Here is a 10,096-nt window from a genome sequence, read left to right as displayed (position 1 = left end):
TTAAGGAAAAGATAAAATCCCGGGAAGGGATAACACTGCAAATGATAAATGCTGCTACAACATTGTCCCTCTTCAAGTTGCAATCTATCCTTGTATCTGTGGTTTCTGAATCATCTAACCTAATGCTGGGAGAACCACTAAGGCAGTGCGCTTAGATGGCAAGACTCGGCTCAGGTTGTGCGGCCACCAGTCCTTTGGTTTGGCCTTCTCCACAACAATGGCCTGCGTTGTTAGGACCATTCCAGCAACTGATGCAGCATCCTGCAGCGATGAAGAAGACTCTTTCCAAACAAGGACGGACTAGTCTCATCTAATAAGATCGTGCTTCTTCGAACCGAGGTTGTAGCCACTTGCGTGGAATTTGAAATAATGTGATGGGTAAACAACGGGAATTGAACCCGCGCATGGTGGACAATCCACTGCCTTGATCCGCTTGGCTACATCCGCCCCTTATCTAGTGAGATAGATGAAATGAAAAGCAGAACAAGCAGCGGGGGATGAACACAGATAAGATTAGACTGATTGACTAGTAGGCACCACAAATTAAGCAAAACGGGTAGGTGCCCTTCTTTGTCCTTCTTTTGGGAATCAAAACAGGGTGATCCAGAGTGCAAGTCTCAGGATCGAAATGACAATGTGACCCTTAATACTGCTGGTCAGGATTATAACCTTGAGTCACCTTTCAAATTCTTGCTGTCGAGGCGAATCTCTGCTTCTACGATCTCTCCACGGCACATCTTGTCACTTTTGCAGGGTCAATCACACCAGCTTCGAACGGATTCTCATCATACTTGTCGCTCATTGCATTGTAGCCAATCTCCCACTCGCTATCCTTAATCTTCACCACCACCACTTCTTCCACGCCCGCATTATGAGCTATATCAACGCAGCGGGTGCCACAAGTGCCCGTCCAGTCACAAAATAGCAAGTAAATTAGTCTAATGTTTTTTGGAGTCTACCCAGGGGGAGTTCATAAGGCCTTAAGTTTTTAGCTGATGAATTACTTATGAAACAACTCGATATATATCTATTGCTGGACTTACTTTTTGCACAATGTCAGCACCAAGGCACTCGTCTGCATCTTCAAGCTTATCCTTTATAGCAGCAACACCTCCAGGAACAATTCCTTCCTGTATATCTGCGAAAGTAGCATTCTTGGCATCCTCAATTCTGAGCTTGCGGTCTTCAAGCTGTCTCTGTTGTGGCACCGACCTTGATGACTGCCACGCCACCAGAGAGCTTTGCAATCCTCTCTGCTAGCTTCTCAGAATCGTAAACAGAGTCTGTCTCAGCAAGCTCCTTCTTTATCTGGCCAATTCTCGCCTGTATCTCATCCTTGGTTGCGGCATCCACAATGATGATGGTAGAGTTCCGAGAGACGGTAACTTTCCTTGCCGTGCCAAGCTGCTCCACCAATGCATTTTCTACCAATAATCTGAGGTCTTTGGCTGGAAACTCAGCTCCTGAATGGATAACTTTGTGAACTTATGGAGAATTAGGTAAAGTTGGCATTCTTAACGAGCTTTAGCTCAAACTTCAAGCAAAGTTGCATGAAGATATGCATCAACAGCAACAATTAACACATTTTCCCAGCTGTATATATTATCCTTGCAAAAAAGATGTGAAGTAGATTTTTGGTTCAGTACAAGCCCTATAATTTAATACCCAGGTATAAAGTTCACCTGTTTTTCTTTAAAAAATCATTTTAAATGAGACAACCAGAACAAATTGAATTTGAATATTCAATTGGACTTAGTTAGATCTAACCATTTTGACCTATTACTTAACCTAATTGTGAGTCCACAAACTCAACAAAAATGATTTGCACGGCTATCTACTTAGCTAAGTAGCTAAATGACTGAAGAGAACCTTTTTGACGTAAACATTCACAAACTGCTTCGAAACTTGATGGACTTTATAATCTAATAATACTCCAGATGCTTGGTGATTTTGTAGCATAATTTTAATTCTTTAATTGACTATAAATTTGTAGTTAGTAATTTTCTGAATTTTAAGGATCATGAGTTTTGGTATTTATATTTGGATTAAGATACTCCGAACTAGTATTTGCTTTACTACTTAATGAACGATGAAATTAGTGTTAGATGTATGTCCTAGAAGCCAACCTGGCTGACACATTACTTTTTCTGGGATATAGTTTTTTACTTGACTTTATTATTATTTAATAATATTGGGCATCTTTTTTTATTCATGCTGTGTATGTGTCTATGAATCATCCAAGAAATTAATAAGATGATACATATTCTTGAGAGTTGAGAATTTGAGGCATGTGTCCTTGGTGATTAATTCCTAAATGCTCCTGATCGATAGATCATCACAGGAACAATGATTGATCCGATGAGATTAATGCACAGATTGCTTTCCTTTATGGATGGACAGAGTCTTGAGTCCACAGTGTAGGGACACTGGAGTGAGAGTGCAGGTGCTTGTTAGAAAATAAGGGTACTGACCGTGACCAATGCAAGAAGTCACTTGGATGTCTATCCACTCGTCAGTGACTTACTTGATGCTACATGGTATGACCGGTCCTTTGACCTGCGGTGCCTCGGCTATTCACAATGAGGTTGATGTAGTTTGACTGCACATATTCATGGTCTCTAGTCATATGGATCCTTGTGGTGCTACATTACTTTTTCTGGGATATAGTTTTGTACTTGACTTTGTTATTATTTAATAATATTGGGCATCTTTTTCCATTCATGCTGTGTATGTGTCCATAAACTCCGTCTAGTCGGGATCCACGATAGAAGGACTGTATCATACAGTAACTGCACCTAAAGGTTCATTAATTCCATTCTGCTGAGTTGCCACTACATGCTACTAGGTGTCACTGGTGGATGGTGAGACTCACGGGAATTATCTTAATGGTCAATAATCCCTGGTGAGATGAGTTGGAATTGTTCCAACCCATTGAAAGAAGTTTCAATGATATTGTGATAGGGATTACAATATATCTCACTACCAAACAGAATAGAACCTATGAGGTCACACATATTAGAGACTTTGACCGATCCGATGGTTGGATTACGATTTGGAGTCACAATAGATCATGATTATCAATTTGATTGATAGTTGGTTTAACCCACTAAGAGTTCGTGAGTTGAAGAAAGAAGGATTACAATTGGATTAAAATTTGATTAATTCAGTTGGACTAAATGAATTGGGCTTGACCTTATTAGATAAGGTTTAAGAGTCTTACTTGGAGTAGGACTCCTAGAGTCCTAATTAGATTAGGACTGAAAATCTTAATTGGAGAAGGGTTCGGATCCGTATTAGATAAGGATGAAGAATCCTAATTGCAATAGGACTCCTTATTAGATAAGAATTAAGAGTCCTAGAGTCCAAAATTGAGTCATGTTCTAAATGGATTAGGCCACCTAATCCTCCTTAGAGGAGGATTCACGCATGCAAAAGGAGGGGCATGCGCCCCTCCTTATTTGGGCTTGGCGTGGTGCTCCTCCTAGTTTAGGGGGACTCCACGCCTAGGGTTTAAAAAAAGAAAAAAGAAGAGAGGGTGGCGGCCTCCCTCTCTCCCCTCTCCTTCGGCCTCTTCCTCTCCCCTGCTCCTTCCTATTCCTCTTGAGAGCAATCAAAAGGTTGGTTGATCGAGAGAGAGCTTCAACCATCAAAGGTGATCTCTGCAAGGAAGCTAGCACCCCGGTGAGATCTGGGTGCTTGGATAGGTCTATTCCTCGTGTGGATACCCGTAGAGGCCGGATGCATGTGCGGCTTGAAACGAACCTTTCAAGTTTTATACGATCATCAGATTGCGGTAAAAATCTACCCGTGCAAAATGAAGATACGAACCTTTTTCTTTTGTTTTAATTTAATCTATCTACGAACGATCTTGATATGTTCCTGAAATGAACATCCGTGCATGCATCTTCCGCTGCGATTTTTTGCAGCATGCATGGTTTCCCAACAATTGGACCCTTTTATTACATTTTGTTTGTGATCAATTTGGAAGCTTAATGTAGTTGTTGGCTTCGTGTTATCGTGGCTGTACTTCTCGGTAGCACGGCCATGTTACATCTCGGATTTGGGGCATGATGCTATTGTACAAGCAATGACCCCAGTCCATTAAATGGTTAATATTTACTTCCATATGGAAATGTCATCTTTTTGAGAAATTGTATGGGAGTAAACTTGGATGAGTCAGTAAGGCCTAGACTTGAACCCATATCACTGATACCAACCCTAAAACCTTACCAACTATTCTAGTTGGCTCCCTCCATTGAGACGTTGTAGTCATCTATCCAAATCGGATGATAAAATAAGAATGAATATCCCAGTACATTTGAAACAAAAGCATTTAGTGAACTTGTGAAGCATAATATGAAGCTACATGGGTGCTGAAGATGTAATCCCTTTATCAAAGAAAAGATATTTATCCTTGTTTTGATATCTATTTCAGAGTGGCCAGTTATGCCCAGAACAAAAACAGCAACTCAACAAATTTGCCCTGTAACCACTAGCACACACCATGCAGTGTGTTTGGTTTAACACAGGAATATCACATATGAAAAAAAAGGAGAATATGAAAAGAGATATTATCTTTTTTTTTTGGCTAAAATGTTGTATATATTATCCTTGCAAAAAAGAAGTGATGTAGACTTTTGGTCCCGTACAAGTCCTATGATTTAAAACCCTAGAGTTCACTTGTTTTTCTTTAAAAAATCATTTTAAATGAGACAACTAGAACAAATTGAATTTGAATATTCAGTTGGACTTAGTTGGATCTAACCATTTTGACCTATTACTTAACCTAATTGTGAGTCCACAACCTCAACAAAAATGATTTGCACACCTATCTAAATAATATCACAACTCTTTCCTACTTAGTTCGCTTTTTCTGTTTTATATTCTATACTATCTTTAGTTATTTAAATTTCACTTTTAAAGAGATAAAATTTAAACACCACCATTCCAATTTTCTGGGTCTTAACATCTTGTACATATGTAAGTAAAGTAGAAATCAAATACGTTTTGATAAATATGAAGAGCAGAATCACACTTTTTATACCAAAATTTGTTTTCAAAATTGAACTCTCAATGGTATCTGTTTAAGGACAACAAATTTAAAATATATATATATAAAGAGATGCATATGAAAAATTTGGGTTTAAAAAAAAAATAGTTCCAATAAGTATTTAAGACAAATAAGCAATGAGTTTTACATCCCTCGTACCGTGTTGAGCAACATGAAGCATGTTCGAGTATAATTTAAAGGCTCAGGATATGAATCCTGAAGTTATTTTCTTACAGCACAGGTTATCCTTGGGAGCACCAAAGTGAAACAGAACCGGACAAAAAGATGGAGAAGATGGGAGTTGTATGTTCTGTGTAGAATTGGAGAAGAAAAAAATAATAATAAATGAGTGAATATGCATATGTAATTCTACAAATCATATTATGTAATTTAACTTTGGGCTGACCAAGTAGCTAATTTATATTGTTCTTTAAGAAAACATTTTTGAAACGAAATGTTTCTTCACTTGGAAACATGTTGTGTTTTTTCAGACACTTTCATATTTATCATGACATCTTCATGAGTAAAATGTGCCACATTGGCAAAAATTGCAAATGGAGCCACCTATATACTGATGTCCAGTTCAACATGGAGGTGGAGATAGTTTTACAAGTGGCAAGATGCATGCCTGTGCTGCAAGCATTTCTTGCATGTCACATTGAGAACTTAGAATAAACTCAACAATCCATAAATAATTTCGAGTGCATTAGGCCTACAACAATACCAAGTCATGTGCGACCATTAGCCTAAAGGGCCTAAACAAACGCAAGGAAAACATTCATGAACCTATGAATTAATGCCCCTTCACCATTTTTATCGATAACCAAACTTGTTCGAATGCCAGAGTTCGAAAGTTTTATCGAATAGATCATGTTTTCAAAATAATATTCCTAAGCAAATGTTAGAAAAGGCTTTGATGCATGGCATTTACACTAAAACAGGGATACGAAATGCGACTAGGCATGACAAAAAGAGTAAACCCATTTCATTTTATTATGAGTCATAAGATGTCCGCAACTGGTACAATACCACTATATCAAATTTCAGATTCCAGCATATTATTGATTCTAGCTTGTTGCAAGATTGCACATATTAATTTTACCCTAAGAAAAAAGTGCATACATCCTTATACCCTGGTTGACGTAAACAATCACATATTATATTATTTAGCTACTTAGTTAGCTAAGTAGCTAAATGACTAAAGAGAACCTTTTTGACGTAAACAATCACAAACTGCTTCGAAACTTCACGAGGCTTATAATCTAATAATACACCAAATGCCCGAGAGACAACAAATTTGAAAAGTAAGGATAAGATGCTAAAAAGGCTTAAATGAGAACTGCTACCCCATCAAAAAAAGGATATGTTAGATAAGTAGAACCACCAGTAAAAATCAGATGATACCAGTTAAAACAGGAAGATGATGACCTTCATAGACACATGCACTTTGCTACCAAATTCAGTCAGAATATAGATTAGAATCTGAATAAGGATTGGGATATAGAACTATTTAATTTGTGAAGACCATCACGGTAAGTTAGCGATTGCATGAAGTAGCACTACAAAGTAGAAACTAAGAAACAGAGACTCTAAATGTTACCTGTCACAATGTCAATATCTTGAAGAGGAGACTTCTCTCACCAAAACCAGGAGCTTTGATAGCAGAAACATTAAGAATACCACGCAGCGTATTCACAACAACAGTTGCCAAAGCCTCACCCGCTACATCCTCAGCAATAATGAGAAGAGGAGCTCTCAGTTGTGTGGTTTTCTCCAACAAAGGAATTATTTCTTTAATGGTCGAAATCTTCTGGTCAGTTACTAGAACTTTGGCATTCTCAAATTCAACTAGTAACTTCTCAGGGTTTGTGACAAGTTGTGGGGAGACATAACCTCGGTCAGTCTGCAATGGTGGTTTCAAAAACACACATAATGGAGTCGACATGTTATATAATGCCCAGATTTCAAAATATAAAGGAAACAATGAGTAGGATAGTTTAAGGTCTTGGAAACTGCAACAGACCTCCATTCCTTCTTCAACATCAACAGTAGTCTCAAATGATGACGAAGACTCAATAGAAAGAACACCATCAGGGCCGACTTTATCAATAGCATCAGCAATCATGCTCCCAACAAAGTCATCATTACCAGGTGAGATAGACACAACAGCTACAACAGCAAATAAAAGGATTTCAGTAAAAACAAAACCTATTTACAAGGAACTAAATTAGTAATACCATTAGATTTAACACTTGATAGGCGAACACTTTTTAAAGTGCAATACAACTCCTGACCTCACAAAGTAGCTGATCGTCCGAAAACAAAAAATGCGACAGCAGTTAGAAGCATATGCACATCAAGGTTATGATACCTTTGATATCATCACGTCCCTTGACAGGTCGCGCTTTCTTCTCAAGCTCTTCCACCAGCCCCTGTACAGTCTTGTCAATTCCTTTTTTGATGGACACAGGATTGGCACCAGAGGTAACACTTAGCAGACCCAATTTAATGATTTCTCGTGCAAGAACTGATGCGGTTGTAGTGCCATCACCCGCAGAGTCATTCATCTTGCTAGCAACCTTCAATAAATAAAAGAACATGCTCCATCACAAATCCATTTTCCTATTTATTACAGGCATAACAGCACTAAAGCATGAAGAAATTTCTGTCTAGAAGCGACCACAACCATTGGATCTTACAGGCTTGATACTGGCCATTCATAGCCCTTGAATCTTATTATCAAGTTAATCTTGATTATACAGATACTCTCCCAATTTTCTTGGCCCTAAAAAAAGTTCTCCCACGGTAAGGATTCTTTCTCTCCCTCATGTAGAAAATCAACTTAACGTATCTTCTACAGTTTTCATTTACATAGGTTCAAATACCTCATAATTAATGCTTCAGATCTCTTTGTGCCTCAAGTGAAGTAAGAAAAATATCAATTTTTTATCTTTTGCTGTTCACTTTCCGTGTCAACTTATATAATTAATTCGATTTGAAAAATGAGAATTTTTACCCTGCTTTTCCCTCCAAAACATGAATTTGTGCGTGGATGCTTACTCATAATTAGAAAGAATGATGAAATTTCATGAACAGCTATCACTCAAAGGCATGAACAACCCATGGGACAAAGATTATATGAAAAGCTTAAACGGAGGCAATAAGAGATGGGTACTATAGAACTATCTATCTACCTCATGAATCAATGCTGCACCAGCATTGTCCATCGGATCCGCAAGCTCAATAGCGCGAGCAATGGTGACCCCATCATTAACCACTTTGGGGTTCCCAAACTCATCCAACACAACATTCCTCCCTTCAGGTCATAATCAAACCAAATCAAATGAGTCCATCTACAATCTAAACACTCCAATGTTCAACCACAAAACAACTCAATCGCCAATAAAAGAAAAGTTAAAATATTTATGGCATTTGTGGCATCAAAGCACTTAATTCAGATAGAAAACATACAAATAACTACAAAATACAGCAACAAACAAAAAACACGCACAAAGTAAAGCAACGTGGGCAAACAAGAATACCTCTAGGGCCGAGGGTGACCCCAACGGCATTAGCGAGTTTCTAGACGCCGGCTTGGAGGGATGACCGTCACCCTCACCACCAGCTGCCGGTGGCCGCCAGGTCTCTGCCCCGGGCTCTCTCTCCTCCTCAGCACGCCCTGCTTCACCACAGAGACCACAAATATTAGCAAAGGCGGAACAAGTTATTCAACAGTAAGCTGTAAGCCCCAATACCCACGAGAACAGCTTCTTATAGAAGCTATAACAAAGAAGCCATTTCGCCGAGGGAATTGAAAGCTTTTCCACTGTGGATGGAGAGAAGCGAGAGGAGATGAGGATAAGGTGAGAGGAGGAATGATTTTGCTACGGGTTTCAGGCCTGGTGTGTTTTGCAGAGAGCTCCTCAGGAACGCGGGTGGCTGCGGGCGGAGCTTCCAGAAGATTCTCTAGAAACTTCTCCACTCATGGATGGAACGAATGACCATTTCCAGAAATGAATGATATTTTTAATAATAAATTAATTAAGAATTTTTATAATATAAAATAATAACAAAATATATATTTTTATATAAATAAATTATATTTAATAAATATATAATTATAAATATTATTTATTAGAAAATGGTGAAATATCGAGGAGCATGAGTTGTAATATTATGCCAATTATTACTTAAAGGTTTACTACATGTGAAATGCATGTTAAAAAATAAAAAATAGAAAAATAGATTATTGAACATTATGGTATAGAAAAGATCAAAATATCTTAAATAAGCAATAAAATTGACTAAAAAATAATTAAAATAAAAACTAGTATATAATAAATAAAAATTGTTAATAAAAAATAAAAGTAAAAATAAAAATGCATAAATATATAAAAAGAAAGTATCTGTAATTGAAAAAGATGAAAACGGAATGAGAGGTGGAGTCCTGTATTGTTTACTATTTAAGAGAGAGAAATTTCTAATAATTTAGTATCTTATAGTGCTTGATACTTGGGGTTATTTGCACCATAATTGTGAGAGTGTGGAAATGCGTGGCTCTTGAACCGGTAATTTGCGCTATCAAAGGAATGAATTGTTTTATGAATACCTCATAAGCCATGCGTTATTTTAAAGGTGATGTTCTAAATAATATATATTTTTCAATCTTCGGTTTTATGGGATTCTTTCATGCAAAATTAGCGGTGTGGATTTAAAATACTTCTAAATTTAAGGGCCCATTTGGGAACATTCTACTGGGTCTAGCAGGATCCAAGATGGATAGAATGAAGGACGAGAGAGAGCATGAGAAAGAGAGGGAGAGCGTAGGGAGGCTGCAGGTCTCCATCCCACAATCCCTACATACTCCCCTTCCCTTTTTCCACCCCTTCTCGTACTCAATCTTCTTCCAATTTCATGCTGGATCCTGCAGGATTTTGCGAAATATACCCTAAAAAGAGCTAGTGATAAATTGTGATCCAATTCAAAAGTATACAATTTCTGGTGTTCGCATTTGATCTATAGGTTGGGGTTGTATCTTTCATGCCA

At 37.9% G+C, this 10,096-nt stretch overlaps 1 pseudogene; it reads right to left on the bottom strand.

Moving 5' to 3' along the window:
- On the bottom strand, positions 1-9,022 carry LOC103696860 (annotated as a pseudogene).
- Between the last annotated feature and the right edge of the window lie 1,074 nt (positions 9,023-10,096).

Source organism: Phoenix dactylifera, chromosome 2, assembly GCF_009389715.1.
Source record: "Phoenix dactylifera cultivar Barhee BC4 chromosome 2, palm_55x_up_171113_PBpolish2nd_filt_p, whole genome shotgun sequence".
NCBI lineage: Eukaryota > Viridiplantae > Streptophyta > Magnoliopsida > Arecales > Arecaceae > Phoenix > Phoenix dactylifera.
This window is presented reverse-complemented; position numbering and strand designations above follow the sequence as displayed.